This window comes from Protopterus annectens, chromosome 6.part0 (genome assembly GCF_019279795.1).
Source record: "Protopterus annectens isolate FY-2018-M chromosome 6.part0, PAN1.0, whole genome shotgun sequence".
NCBI lineage: Eukaryota > Metazoa > Chordata > Ceratodontiformes > Protopteridae > Protopterus > Protopterus annectens.
In genome coordinates, this window is record NC_056737.1 from 877,274,929 (window position 1) to 877,289,015 (window position 14,087).

General features: G+C 43.4%; 1 protein-coding gene across 5 annotated transcripts in view; it reads right to left on the reverse strand.

Annotated features, from left to right (window-relative positions):
- PPP2R5C (protein phosphatase 2 regulatory subunit B'gamma) overlaps positions 1 to 14,087 on the reverse strand; it is a 2,766,797-nt gene that overhangs the window by 1,778,634 nt on the left and 974,076 nt on the right. The gene's annotated exons all lie outside the window — the stretch shown is intronic.

Here is a 14,087-nt window from a genome sequence, read left to right on the forward strand (position 1 = left end):
AACATACTGGCTGACAGGTTCAGTGCAAACTTCTCCCCCTCCCCAAAGGAGAGATATCTATACCAAGCGATTGCAGCCCCCAAACATCTCCAACGCCCAAGTGAGAACTGCTCTCTCCAAAGCAAAAACACAGCATCCATGGGACCTGATGGTGTCCCCGGCTGTGTGCTCCACGAACTCAGAATTAAACCCACAGCTAGGACAGCTGTTTAATCATAGTCTTACCTCTGGATCTGCAACTGTGGTCCCACTTCACAAAGCCTCCACCGACCCTGGAAATTACCGCCCATTAGCTTGACAAGCCTTATCTGCAAAGCCATGGAGAGGATCATAATGGACCTCATAAATAAAGACATAGGCAATTTGCAGACTTTGGATCCATCCCAGTTTGGCTTTGTCAAGGCAAGATCATGCCTTCTACACTTGGTTGACTTTTTGAAACAGTCACCAAAGCCATTGATGAGGAAAGGCAGTCCATACAGCCTACCTCGATCTGGCGAAGGCCTTGATACAATACCCCACTCAGGTATCATTGAAAAACTCATCAGCTTAAATGTTAACCCATACATCACAAGATGGGTTGCAAACTGGCTGAGTGACAGAACCCACAGGGTCAGAGTTGCTAGCGCCATGTCAGACTCAAAGCCTGTCACAAGTGGTGTACCACAGGGCTCAGTCCTGGGCCCACTCTTGTTTGGCATCTACTTTTCTGAAGTACAAGCAAACACAGGAGAGTTATGGCTGACAAAGTTTGCAGATGACTGCAAACTAAACACATCTGACACAGATATCCTTCAGAAGGGTCTCACAGAAGCGGATAACTGGTGCCAGAGCCATGGCCTAAAGTTAAATGCCAAAAATGCATAGTCATACCCTTGGGAAAAACAAGGTTACCCTAGCTACCAAATAGGTAGCAAGCCACTGAGCACAGTAGTAGTTATCAGGGACCTGGGGTCCTAGGTTGAGAGTAGTCTGTCATTCGACACCCATGTAGCTAAAGTAGTTAGGAAGACCTTCTACATTGCCCACCTTATCATGAAGGATTCTCATCTAGATCAAGGGAGGTCATAGTCTCCCTATACTCATCACTCATCAGACCAATGATTGAGTACAATGCCCCATTGAATGTATCTGACCCGACACTTGCAGCAGCTGGAGAGGCCACAAAGTTCCTCACCAAAAGGATAAAGGGTCTCAAACATCTGTCCTATGCTGCCCGACTGAAAGAACTCCAGCTCTATTCAGTCGCTTACATGCTCAGAGGTGACCTTTGCCTAACATACAAGGCCATGTCAAACCCAGATTTGATGAATATGCTTCACCTCAAAAATCTAGATCCGTCAGAGCCACAAGGCGGAGACTTAAACGGATAGATTCATCACCCAAAGACTCCCTATGCTGTGGAATAAAATCCGGTATATGTGAGGCAGAGCACCTCGCTGGCCTTGTTCAAGAGAAATCTTGACCAATGGATGGGAGATCGCAGATATACCCCAGGGATTACCTCAGTGTCACTGCTCAACAGAGGCACAGCAAAATAATGGGTATAGTTCCCCATACTAAACTATGGGCTAGGCTTGTAAATGCCCTCGGGCAGATAGCCTAGTATGAACCTATGAACCTATGCTGAAAAGTGGAAAAGATACTGTTCCTGGAGCCAGAATCAAGGGATGGGCACAACAGTGCCCAACTTGCCGCATATATTCTTCAATACTTAACAGAGATGCTCCTCAAGGGCCTTTCCTTCTCATCAATTAAAATTCACATTAGAATACTGAGCCACCCCTCTTCTCTCACCCCTTGCTGAAACAATTCCTCAGAGGGGCCAAAAATTTAAGACCACCCAGGAGAGCCCCTTCTCCAGCCTGGGAACTTAACTTTGTACTGGAAAAGCTCACTCTACCTCCTTTTGAGCCAGCTGCAACTGCAGAGTTGAAATTCCTTTCTTGGAAAACAGCTTTCCTTCTAGCCATCACTTCAGCAAGAAGAGTGTCTGAACTTCAGGCCCTCATAGCAGTGGAGCCCTTCTTCATCTTCCATGTTGACAGGGTGTCCCTCAGAACCAATCCTTCCTTTATGCCCAAGGTGCTATCCAGTGTGGCCCTTAATCAGTCCATTCATTTGCTTACCTTTTTTCCAAATCCACAGAACAAAGGAGAACGAATACTGCACTCTTTGGACGTGCACAGACAACTAAGATTTTATTTGGACAGAACTAAGTCTCTCAGAAAAACTTAACAGCTGCTAGTTTCCTTTGCTGCAGGGGCAGAGGGGAGGGCCATTTCAAAGGAAACCATTTTTAAGTGGATAGGTCATTGCATTCTTTTCTGCTATAAGCAACATGAAAAACCTACCCCTCAGGGGATAAGATCACATTCCACCAGGGCTCCATCTTCTTCTACAGCCTTTCTCAGAGGTGTCCCTACCAAGGACATCCTAGAAGCTGCTACCTGGAGCTCTGTACATACCTTCACCAAGCATTACCACTTGCCTATATTTTCTAAATCCAGAGCTGGTTTTGCCACTGCAGTCTTGCAGGGCTTTAATAGCTGGTCCTAATGTTCTCTAACTTCCTCCTCCCTGCCTTAGCTTTGGGAATCTACCCAAATGTAATGACTGCAGCAGTGAAACACGAAGAACATAGCACAGTTGTGTACACTTACCATAAATGTAGATGTTCGAGTATATTCACTGTTGCAGTCCTGGTTACCCTCCCACCAGCCCCCTGACTTCTCTTGGTTTTTTATATATATATATATATATATATATATATATATATATATATATATATATATATATATATACACACACACACACACACACACACACATCTGGGGCAAGAAAACTGATGTAATGGCGTTGGCTGCATGCTTTATACTCCTGACTACCTGATGTCATGGAAGAAGAGACAGCATCCGATGGAGGTCCCAAGACTTTGATATTCAGGCCGGCTGAGGGCTACCTGCAGGCAGATAACCCATATGTAATGACGGCAACAGTGAAACACGAAGAACATCTATAAGTTCATCAGTTTGACAAGTCTTATCTGCAAAGCTATCTAACATATTGACAGATCTGATTAACTACAATATTAAAAATTTTCTTAAAGTAGACATACATCAGTTTGGGTTTGTCAATGGTAGATACTGTATAATGAATCTGACTAACTGCTTTGTAAGGGAGTACACTCTGTTGACAGAAAGTCACGTGCAACACACAGCATTCCTCAATTTGGCCCAAAGTATTTGACTATTCCTCATGCCAGCATAATAAACAAACTATGCACTTCAAACAGATCCCTATGGAGTAAGATGGATGGCAAACTGGATAAAAATTAGAACCCACACGGTAAGGGTAGCAGGTACTTCCTCAGAGTATGTATGAAGGTGACCATTGGGGTTCTGCAGGGCTCATTACTGGAACCTCAGTTGCTTTGTATCAACTTTTCAGATCTCCAGATAGTGAACAAAGATTTCTGGTTAACCAAGTTCGCAGATGACTGCAAACTGGGCATCATTTTTAAGTCCCCCTCTCTCCAGCAAAAGATTACACTTGTCAATAACCTAGTGTACAAATAATGGACTCAAATTAAATGCAAAAAGCGCAATATCACATTCGATAGACAAGACCTACCTTAAAGATGAGAATGCAGCTAGAGATCATGGAACATGGGTTGATAATTTCCTCTTCCTTGATCAGCATCTTGTTAAAGTGGTCAGAAAGTCTTTGTATTTGAAATAGCTTATTGTAAAAACAATATTGTGCAGATCTAAATAACACATTGCCCCTTTATATTCTGCATTAATTTGGTCAACCATAGAACATGATGCACCCTCTGGATAAACCTCACTAGACATACCAAACTAGAAAGACACCACAGGGGCCCAACTAAAAAGATCACTGGCTTGAGAACCCTGCACTGCCAGAAGACACTGGAAATACTGTTACTTTATTTTGGTGTCCTTCAAACTCTTGGAAGAAGAACTGTGCCTTGCCTTCTGTACCATTAAGTAATCCAGGATGTCTTGCATTTCCATAAATCAAACAATCACACTGATACTAGGACCAGAGATATAAACCTACATAAGCAAATAAATAAAACATGGTAGAGACAAACACGTTTTACACAGCACATTCTCCACCTCAGAAAAGGACTTCTGTAAATTAAGCAGTCTGACACACAAGCTCCTTCAAATGGCAACCAGATGACTGGATGGGTATGCAGAAATTCATACTTGGTTCAACCTGCCTAACCCTCATTGGAAAAGGAGGCAAGGTTTAAGAATGGATACTGGCAAGGAGTAAATGGCCACTAAGCTCAGTTGCACTGTACTTCCTGACCATGAGCTCAGGCCCATGATGGAGATTACCTTCACAGGAGACATAAGACATAGCACCCCTTTGAAGAACTGTTAGCAGAAAATAAAGGACTCAAGGTAGGCAGACAGACTGCAGACACATGAACCTTCACTTACACATAGAACAATCCTGATTTGAAAAGGGCTAACAGGTATTTGAGGACCAAGGACACTTGAGACTGATATAGATCCAGGCCCCATTTCTGGCACTAAAAGAGAAAAATGTGTTCCATTTCCCAAGATATGATTTCCCTGTACTGAGTTTCCTACTCTCCTTTAAGACAGAAAGCATGCCCTTAGAAAATTTAAGCCCAAAGTAGAGGACAGCTAGATCGTCCAAGCTGTCATCCTCAGGATATTCAGGTTGGGTTGTGAGTGACCCTTTGTTTTGAGTTAGAGAGGTCCACAAGTTAAGGCAGCACACAAGCTCTGTACTTACCATATTTAGGAGGAGGAAAAATAGTGCAGTGATCATCAACATGCAGCTATGAGTAGGAATTTTTTTTTTTTACCTATCCTCTTATCTTCTGTACTACCCCGAGGAAGAGAAACAGGGTAGGAAAGGTAGACAGAGAAACACACAACCTCAGCTTATTGAAAAAAAAATACTGTGGTTGGTGGCCTACTAGAAATATTTTTTTCAGCTGTTTTCTGTAAAAGCAAATAACCCACCTGTGAGCCACAGACATACATCCCTATTCAATATCCATTTGTGAGGGTCTGCCTCTGCTCTGTTAGGTCTCCGAGGATATCCAAATGAAAATGGATACAAGATGCCCTTGGGGTCATGTCCGACTGCTGGGTCAAGTACCATGCCTGCAACGGCCAGCCAGCATAAGAGGTATGATTGAGTCCCCCCCTTGCTTGTTGATATAGTACACCATATCACTTCTGCTTTGTCTGCAAGGATATGCAGGGCCCCTGTTGCCACATCTTTTTAAAAGCTTTTACGGCTAAAAATACTACCAACACTTCTTTGATGCTGTGCCTTTCTTCTCCGGAGTGCTGTTCAAGGCTCTTTAAATCCTACTTCCTTTAGTGGACCCCCAAGAGTTACATCCGAGGAATCTGTGGCAACTATCTCAATATCCATGCCTAGCCTGAATGGGTCCCAACATTGACATTTACCATGGAATCCACCATGAGAGCTGTTTCTTGACATAAGGCAGCAGTGGAATGGAGTTATGGATTTCTAACAGGTCACAGCATGCTGGCATCATCTTTTTCTAAGGTACTACTGAATTTTTTTCATGTGAAGTCGTGCCAAGGGACCATCAGAACTGAGGATGCCATGTACCCAATATCCTTTTTTTAAACATCTTTATTAAAACATTAAAAAGGTAACACAAATAGATATGCACAAATGGGAAAGAAAACAAAACATACTAACATTTCTTTTACTTTCATGCCATATACATTTTAACAATTTCTATCCAGTCCATCATTACATAAATTATTCAGTTCCTGCCCTCCCTTAAATTTCACTTCTGCACACTATTATTGTTCCTCCAAATTCCATTTCTTTCTATGCAACTCACTCCTTTATTTTTCTAAATAACACACTTTCTGTTCTTTCTCTTTTATAGCATTCAGTACAACTTACAGTTCATTTACACTCCGATTTCTATTTTCTAGTAATATTTTTTCATACAGCCAATACCATTAAACTTAGTAAGGCTTTACTACATCTGAGCAATTCAATTCCTACACCCCAACTCAGAAGAATCACTTCCTTAGTTACAACCATTTGCTCCACTAATATGTCTGACAAAATACAATGCTGGGAGCTTTTAAAATCTGCCAACTTGTTGCAGTCCCAAAAAACATGTTCCCAATTACTTCTCTCTCTCACCACATCTCCAACATTTGCTATCTGCCCAGAGAAAAAAATATTTGAAGTCTGTTTGGGGTATAAAAGTGAAGTACAGTTGTGTACACTTACCATAAATGTAGATGTTCGAGTGTATTCACTGTTGCAGTCATCACACTTGGGTTATCTGCCTGCAGGTAGTCCTCAGTCAGCCCGAATACCAGAGACTTAGTATTTCTGCGTCAGTTGCTGCTGCTTCAGGACTGACAAGTCCTGAGGGGTTTAAAAACAGGCAGCCAACGCCATTACATCAGTTTTTCTTGCCCCAAATGTCAGGAGCCCCCAAATAGGGAGCTAAGTTATGGTGGGAAAAACACCACCAGTAAAAAGTAAATACCAATAGCCCAGTAAGGGATGAGTAATAGAAAGGGGAGAGAGAGAGACAAGGGGGCTGGAGGGTGGGAAACCAGGACTGCAACAGTGAATACACTTTAACATCTACATTTATGTTAAGTGTACACAACTGTACTATGTTCTTCGTGTTTCACTGCTGCAGTTATTGCACTTGGGTTGATTCCCAAAGCTGAAGAATGGGTGGAGGCAGTCAAGAAGAGTTGGGGCTGGCTAGTATGCACTGCAGGACTACTGTTGCAAAACCCGCCCTGGATATGGAAAAGATAGGCAGGTGGAAATGCTTGGTGAAGGTGTGAACAGAACTCCAGGTAGCAGCTTCCAGAATGTCCCTGGTAGGGACTCCCCTGAGGAATGCTGTAGAGGTAGAAGTTGCCCTAGTGGAATGCGTTCTGACCCCCTGAGGGGTTGGTTTCCCATGGTTCTGGTAGCAGAAACGGATACAGTGTGCTATCCATTTGGAAATTAATTGTTTTGAAATGGCCTTGCCCTCTGCCCCGGTGCAAAACTGACTAGTAACTGGTCAGATTTCCTGAAGGGCTTAGTCCTAATCAAGGTAGAAATCTCAGAGGTCTGTGCATGTCTAAGGAATGCAGGATCCTTTTTCCTTTATTTTGAGGATTAGGGAAGAAGGTTGGCAAATGGATAGATTGGTTGAGAGCCACACTGGGCACCACTTTAGGCATAAAGGAATGGTTAGTATTGAGGGAGACCCTGTAAGCATGAAAAATAATGAAGGGTTCCACAGCCATAAGTGCTTGTAGCTCAGACACTCTTCTAGCTGAAGTGATGGCCAGAGGCAAGGCTGTTTTCCAAGAGAGGAATTTTAACTCTGATGACGCTGCAGGCTCAAAGGGGGGGGGGGTAGTGTGAGCTTTTCCAGTACAAAGGTAAGGTCCCAAACAGGAGTGGGGGCTCTCTCCTTGGTGACCTTAAGTTGTTTGCCCTTCTCAGGAACTGTTTGATTAGAGCGTGAGAGAAGACAGGTGACTCAGTGCTGTAATGAGCCGAGATGGCAGAGACATGGATCTTAATGGAGGAGAAGGATAGGCCTCTGTGGAGTAGATCTGCTAGGTAATCCAGGATTAGAGGTAATGAGGGCAGTGATGTGTCCCTCTCCTTTAGTTTGAATCCAAGAACAATACCTTTGCCACTTAGCATAGGATTTCCTTGTTCTGGGTTTTCTGGCTTCAAGAATGACATTGAGCACCTGCTTGTCTGGTCACTGGGGGAGAATTCAAAGAATAAGCCAGGCTGCAAGATTCAGGGTTTGCAGTTGCGGATGCAAGATCTGTCCCTCCTGTTGAGTGAGGAGGGTTGGGATCTGGGGTAGGTGCCAGGGTGGCACCGGTGACAGGCTGCGCAGTAGTGGGTACCAGTGCTGGTGTGGCCAGTCCGAGGCAATCAGGATTGCCCTTGGTCTGTCCTGTCTTATCTTGAGTAATATTCTTGTGAGAAGAGGCAGATGGGGAAATGCATAGATTGAGAGGTTGACCCACTGGAAGGATAGGGCATCCACTTTCCAGGTCCTGCTGTGAGATGTCTTGGTGCAGAATTTGCTGAGCTGGTGATCGTAGGGGAAGGCAAAAATGTCCACCTCCAGGGTCCCCCATTTCTGGGTTAGAAGGTTGAAAGTGCTGGGGTCTAATTGCCACTCGTGTGGGTCTAGGAGATTTATGCTTAAGTCATCTGCCAGAGAGTTTTGTTTGCCTGGCAGGAATTGAGCTTGCAGATGAATATGCATGTCCAAAGGCAGTGTTCCAAAGGGCCATCGCTAGCCTGCAGAGTGGGTAAGAGTGGGTTCCCCCCTGCTTGTTGATGTACCACATAACTGTGGTGTTGCCTGTTTTTATTAGCAGGGGTCCTGGTGAGAGTAGGGATCTGAAAGCTGTCCGAGCATGCTGAACAGCTAGCATCTCTTTTTGCCTGATGTGCAGATGACTTTGACTTGGGCTCCAGTGGCCCTGAATCCACTTGTCGTCTAGATGTGCCTCCCCAGGCATAGTCTGATGCGTCTGTGGTTAGGGTCTGGGTGGCGTGGTTTGGGGTGGAGTAATGGGAAGCCCCTTGTTGTGGCTGCATGCTGCTGCCAGCCAAAGAAACTTTGTCCTTAAACAAGGTATGTTAGGTATGACGGTTTCCAGGTCCTGAGAATGTTGGCACCAAAGGCTTTTTAAGTGCCACTGAAGTTTCCTCATATGCAGTCTGGTATACAGAATAAGTAGAATGCAAGACGTCATGAACCCAAGGGCTTGCAGGATTTTCCTTGCAGATAGCTGGGTTCTGGTGGCCATATGAGCGAAGTAGCCTGTTAGACAGGTTTGTTTTTCTGGAGTAAGGAATGCCATCTGGGATGCTGTGTCCAAGCTTGCTCCCAGGAATACAATCTTTTCACTGGGGACTAGTTTTGATTTCTTTTCGTTGACAGTGTACCCCAGGGAGGTTAGACGGTTCTTTACAAATGTCAGATGCTGCAACAGCTTTTCCTGTCTGCCTGAATCAGACAATCGTCCAAGGGTAAATTTGAAATTTTCTCTGTCTGCAATAGGCAATGGCTGGAGCCAGGCGTTTTGTGAAGACTCTGGGAGCAGTGGATAAGCCAAAGGGAAGTGCAGAGAACTGATAATGCATAGATCCTGCCCTGAAACGTAGGTATTTCCTGCATGAGTCCCTGATAGGGATGTGCAGATAGGCTTCTTTTAGGTCTAGGGTGGCTATCCAGGCATCTTTGGACAACATAGGAAGAAGCTCCTGAAGGGTGAGCATTTTGAATTTTGGTACCACCAGGAAGGTGTTTAGAATGGAAAGATCTAGGATTGGGTGCCAAAAGTGCCCTCTTTTCTGGGTACCAGGAAAAGTCTGGAATAAAACACTTGACCTATCTGTTCTGCAGGAACAGGTTGAATTATGTAGAGCAGGAATTGAACTTGGTTTTGTGCCTCTGTCCACTGGTTTGGAGGAAGGTCTGGGAATTCTTTTGGGGTTGGCAGTGAGTGGAACTAAAATTTGTACTCCTGGGATACAATGAAAGACCCGTCAGTCTTTCATGATGGAAGTCCAGTTTTTTGCATGATGGGAAAGTTTTCCTCGTAGGGACATGAGCAATTGGGCAGAGGTGAGTGGAGTTGAGAAGTCATTGTGAATTCTTTCTCTAAGAGGGTGGCTTAGCACTCCCTGTTTTAGAAGTGGAGGTACTCCATTGCTTAGATCTCTGCATATGGTGAGACTGTAATCTGGGGGGGGGGGGGTCTGTTTCCCCTGGGTCTTGTTTGAGATGGTCTGGAAAGGACCAATATTTCAAGGGGCAATGCCTGCTGAATCTTGGAGGCTGCACTTGCAAAAAAATCCTTGACTGTCTGCATAGACTGAGCTTTTTCTTCCATCTTTTTTAAAACCTCTTCTACTTTGGTGCCAAACAGGTTGTCCTTGTTTAAAGGAGCATCTAGTAATTTTGATTTGACATGGTCTGGGCAAGGTCTGCACCTTAAGCCAAGCATGCCTTCTCAGTACAGAACCAGTGACTGCTGCCCTGCAAGATGCTTCTAGGACGTGAAAGCCACATTGCAAGATATACTTGCTGACTTGGCTCTCAGAATGCATAAGCTCCTGTAATTCTTTATTTTCTGCAGAGTCTGTAAAGGTAGATAATTTGTGCTTAAGAAGTTCCATAATATTCTGCTGGTATTTCAGCATGTGAAACTGGCAATTCAATGCCCTAATGGTGAGAGTTGCAGTGGTGTATACTTTTTTTTACCTCATCTGTCAAAAGCTTGGGAATCCCTGTCCCAAGGGGTGGAATTCTTGGCTGTAGTTGCCTTTATACCTTTAGCCCCTGGGAAATGACCTCTAGGTCAGCAGTAGGACTTCTGAAAAGAAATTTGAGAGAGTCAGGGACCTCATCCACAACATCCAGAACAAGAGGGATTGCTAAAGGTCTATGTTGTGGCAAATCTAAAAATTCTCTGAGTTTCTTTTTGGACTGAGGATAATCCTGGCATTCCCAGTGAAAATGCTCTCAAAGTATGTTGGGTTTCACCAAAAGAAAAATGTTCTGCAGGGGAAGCAGAGGGAATGGAGTCCTCTGCATCTGAATCCTCATGAACAGATAAAGACATGTCTTCATATTCAGAAACCACAGAGTCGTCGGACTCTTGGTCTGTTAAAGCTGCTGGGGACAGGTCTCTCTTTCTCTTAGCAGGGAAACGCTGGCTTCCCCTAATCAGCATAATCAGGTCTTCTGCCATTTTAAGCATTTGATGTTGTGGCAAAGAAGCAGGTGCTTGAGTTTGGGTCGTCGTTTTTTTAGGTGTAGCTCATACTCTTGACCTTAGAAACTCAGTAGTTTTAGACAGAACTGAAGACGCAAAAAAAGTCATCGGTTTGTGGCGAGTATCTGTAAAGCGAATAACTTCCTCGGAAGCTGGTGCCTGCACAACGGCTCCAGACCCATCCAAGGTAGAGACATCCGCAGGTTCCGTAGTCAAATAAGAGTCTACTGGCGACTAGCTTAATGGAAGCATCGTCGACAGTTTTGAACCTGTGTGGTCTGTCTCTGTCTACCCTTACATTTTTTCGGAAGATCGGTATTTGGATGGCTTACCAAAGCCATTTCGGAATACGGAGATCGAGAGCGAAAATATTTAGCAACAATAAGGGCCCAATGACGAATAGTTCGGGCATTGAACAAAGCACAAAACCGACAGTGAGGTACGTCGTGGTCTGGGCCTAAACAGGTGATGCAGTAAGAATGGAAATCTCGGTGTGGTATTTGCTTACCACAGGCAAGATAATTAATTTTTTCTGACATTGGTTAGATCAAGAAAAAAGGATCCCCAATGGGGTACTTAGCTTTAGAAGACTTCAGGATGATTCAATTCAATTCGGAAATGAAAACTCCGTTAGCGGCCGACCGGCACTCGTGCAAACTGCTGCTTCGGGCTCCTCAGCAAGAAAGACTGATGTAATGATGTCGACTGCCTGTTTTTGTACCCCTGACGACCTGATGCCAGTCCTGAAGCGACAGTAACTGACGCAGAAATACTAAGTCTCTAGTATTCAGGCCGACTGAGGGCTACCTCTGCAGGCAGAAAACCCAAGTGGGATGACTGCAATAGTGAAACACAAAGAACATCTACGCAAACACTTCCAACAAAAATTTCAAACCTTCTGGACACTTGCATATTTTGGAGCTGTACAAGCTCCACTGATCCAGTTTTGGTGTTCTGCAGACAAGGGCAACAGAAGAGAGAGAGATTAAGTGCCTCCATTTTGATATTTTCCTGATTACACTGCTTTCTTGCACTTGATTTAAGTCATTTATTTCATTTAACTGTATTTGCTTTAATATTGCTGCACACTCAAGTGTGCTAGCTTGCACTGCATTTAAAGTGTTTTATTACTGTTTTATTCTGCAAAAAAGTTCTAAGCTTGTTTCCCGCCTTTCCTGTTACTACAGTAGTCCAGATACAAATTTGCTGCATCTAGGACTGTTTTGTAACTTTCTGAGTTTCCCAGACCTTTCTGTGCTAGAGGGAAGCCTTCCAGCTTATCAGTGGGAGTGGTAAGCACTAGGTAGCCTATCTACCACAACATGAGTGGCTTCCGGCTCTGAAATTGTAGTTTATTGGCTGTTTGGGCAGTTTTTCTGGGTTCATATTACGTTATCGAAAGAACGTAATCGAAAGGCTGAAACATCGAAACAGCTGAATTTCTAAACTTTTAGTGTGTGTGGGGGGGGGACTGCGTCCCCCACACCCTCCGCTAAATATAGATTCCAACTCAGAGATCGCACTACAGGGAGGAAAAGGCAAATATCCCAATCTTCAGTGTACTGCAATCCCATAATTCAAACCTCGAAATGCGGCCGTTTCGATGTTTTGGCAGTTCGATTGTTACCTTTCGATACGTAATAGGAACCTGTTTTTCTATCCCTTTCAACTTTCTGGTTTAAAAGCCGTGTTTGTCAGAAGACATCTGAGTTCAAAATGGCCGCTGTTCTGTGAGCACTGCTATCACCTAGGTCTCGATATACCCTGGATTAAAACAAACCCAGAAGGCAACGCAGAATTAATAATACAGAAATAACTGTAGATATTTACTGCTAATATCCAGCAAACAAAAGAGGAATAAAAAGTGACAGATTCAGCTCAGAAACAGCAGGATTAACTAAGATTTCTGAAAAACAGCTTAAGCAATGTGCTACTAAGGCCCTGCATCTGACTGCAAGATTGGTAAAACACTATACAGCAAGATGTCAAAAGAGGAAAATAATATGGAAACAACAACAACTAAGACCAAATTCTCAGTACTAGCCTCACCTGAGAAAGACACAACTTCAAAAAGACAAAAGACAACTAAACAAACTGACAACTCTAAAAATACAAATAAATCCAAGACAGACCAGCCAGCTAATCTGGAAGACATAAAATCTGCCTTATTACCTATCCAGCAAGCATTAAAGGACTTATCATTACAATTACAAACCTTTGGTGACTCATTCAGCCAAATAATATCCAGAATGGAAAAATCTGAGTCCAAAATAATAGAAAATGAAATAAAAATAGACTCTATTTCTCAAAAAACTGATGCCCATGACAAAGAAATACAGAACTTACAAGCAAAATTAACAGACCTGGAAGCAAGATCTCGAAGGAACAATATCATCAGAGGAATACCTGAAACTGTACTTCATAACAATCTAATACCAACAATCAAGCAAATAATAAATTCCCTCCTAGAGGAATCTGAAGAAATGCAGCAAATAACAATAGAGAGCCCACAGAGCCCTGAGGGAAATGCAAACATCACTGAAACCAAGACCTGTCTATATTAAAATATTAAACTACCAAGATGTAAATAAAATCATACTGGCAGCAAAGAAAAAAGGCACACTCACCTGGAATAATAATAAAATCTCCTTTGCTCAAGACCTCCCAATACAAATAAGACAAGCAAGACAACTACTATCTCCATACTGCAGGTTCCTAATAGAAAAAAAAAATCAAATTCCAGATGAAATATCCAAATCAGTTAATCTTTTATATCAAAGAGGTTAAATACATGGTTGCTAACCCCAAAGAGGCAAAAGAGACATTCCTGGCTGTTTTCAAGCAAATTCCACCTTCAGAAGTGAAATAAATCCACAAAAAAAAGATAAAGGTCCCTTGGATGAAAAAATGACCCCATTCACGAGCACTCTAGCTGGGATCCAACTTTGAAATCTTCCCCTTGCTGTCTAGGTCCTTGGGTCATTGATGTGAGCCATGAGGAACACAGGAAAGGGAAGTACAGCTTGGGTGGGAACCAAAAATGAACTGCTGTTTCCGATGCACGAATATAGGAAGGAAGTTCCCATCTCGGATATTGGCTTGCAAATTCAGTCCCCCTAGGCTTTTGATGGCTTCATTAAGAACAGTCAGACAAAATGGATTTCAGCAAGCTCCAAAGGATTTTACTGCCTGAAAAATGAAAATTGATCTGTACCAGCTAAAAGAAGAAAGCTGCAGCAT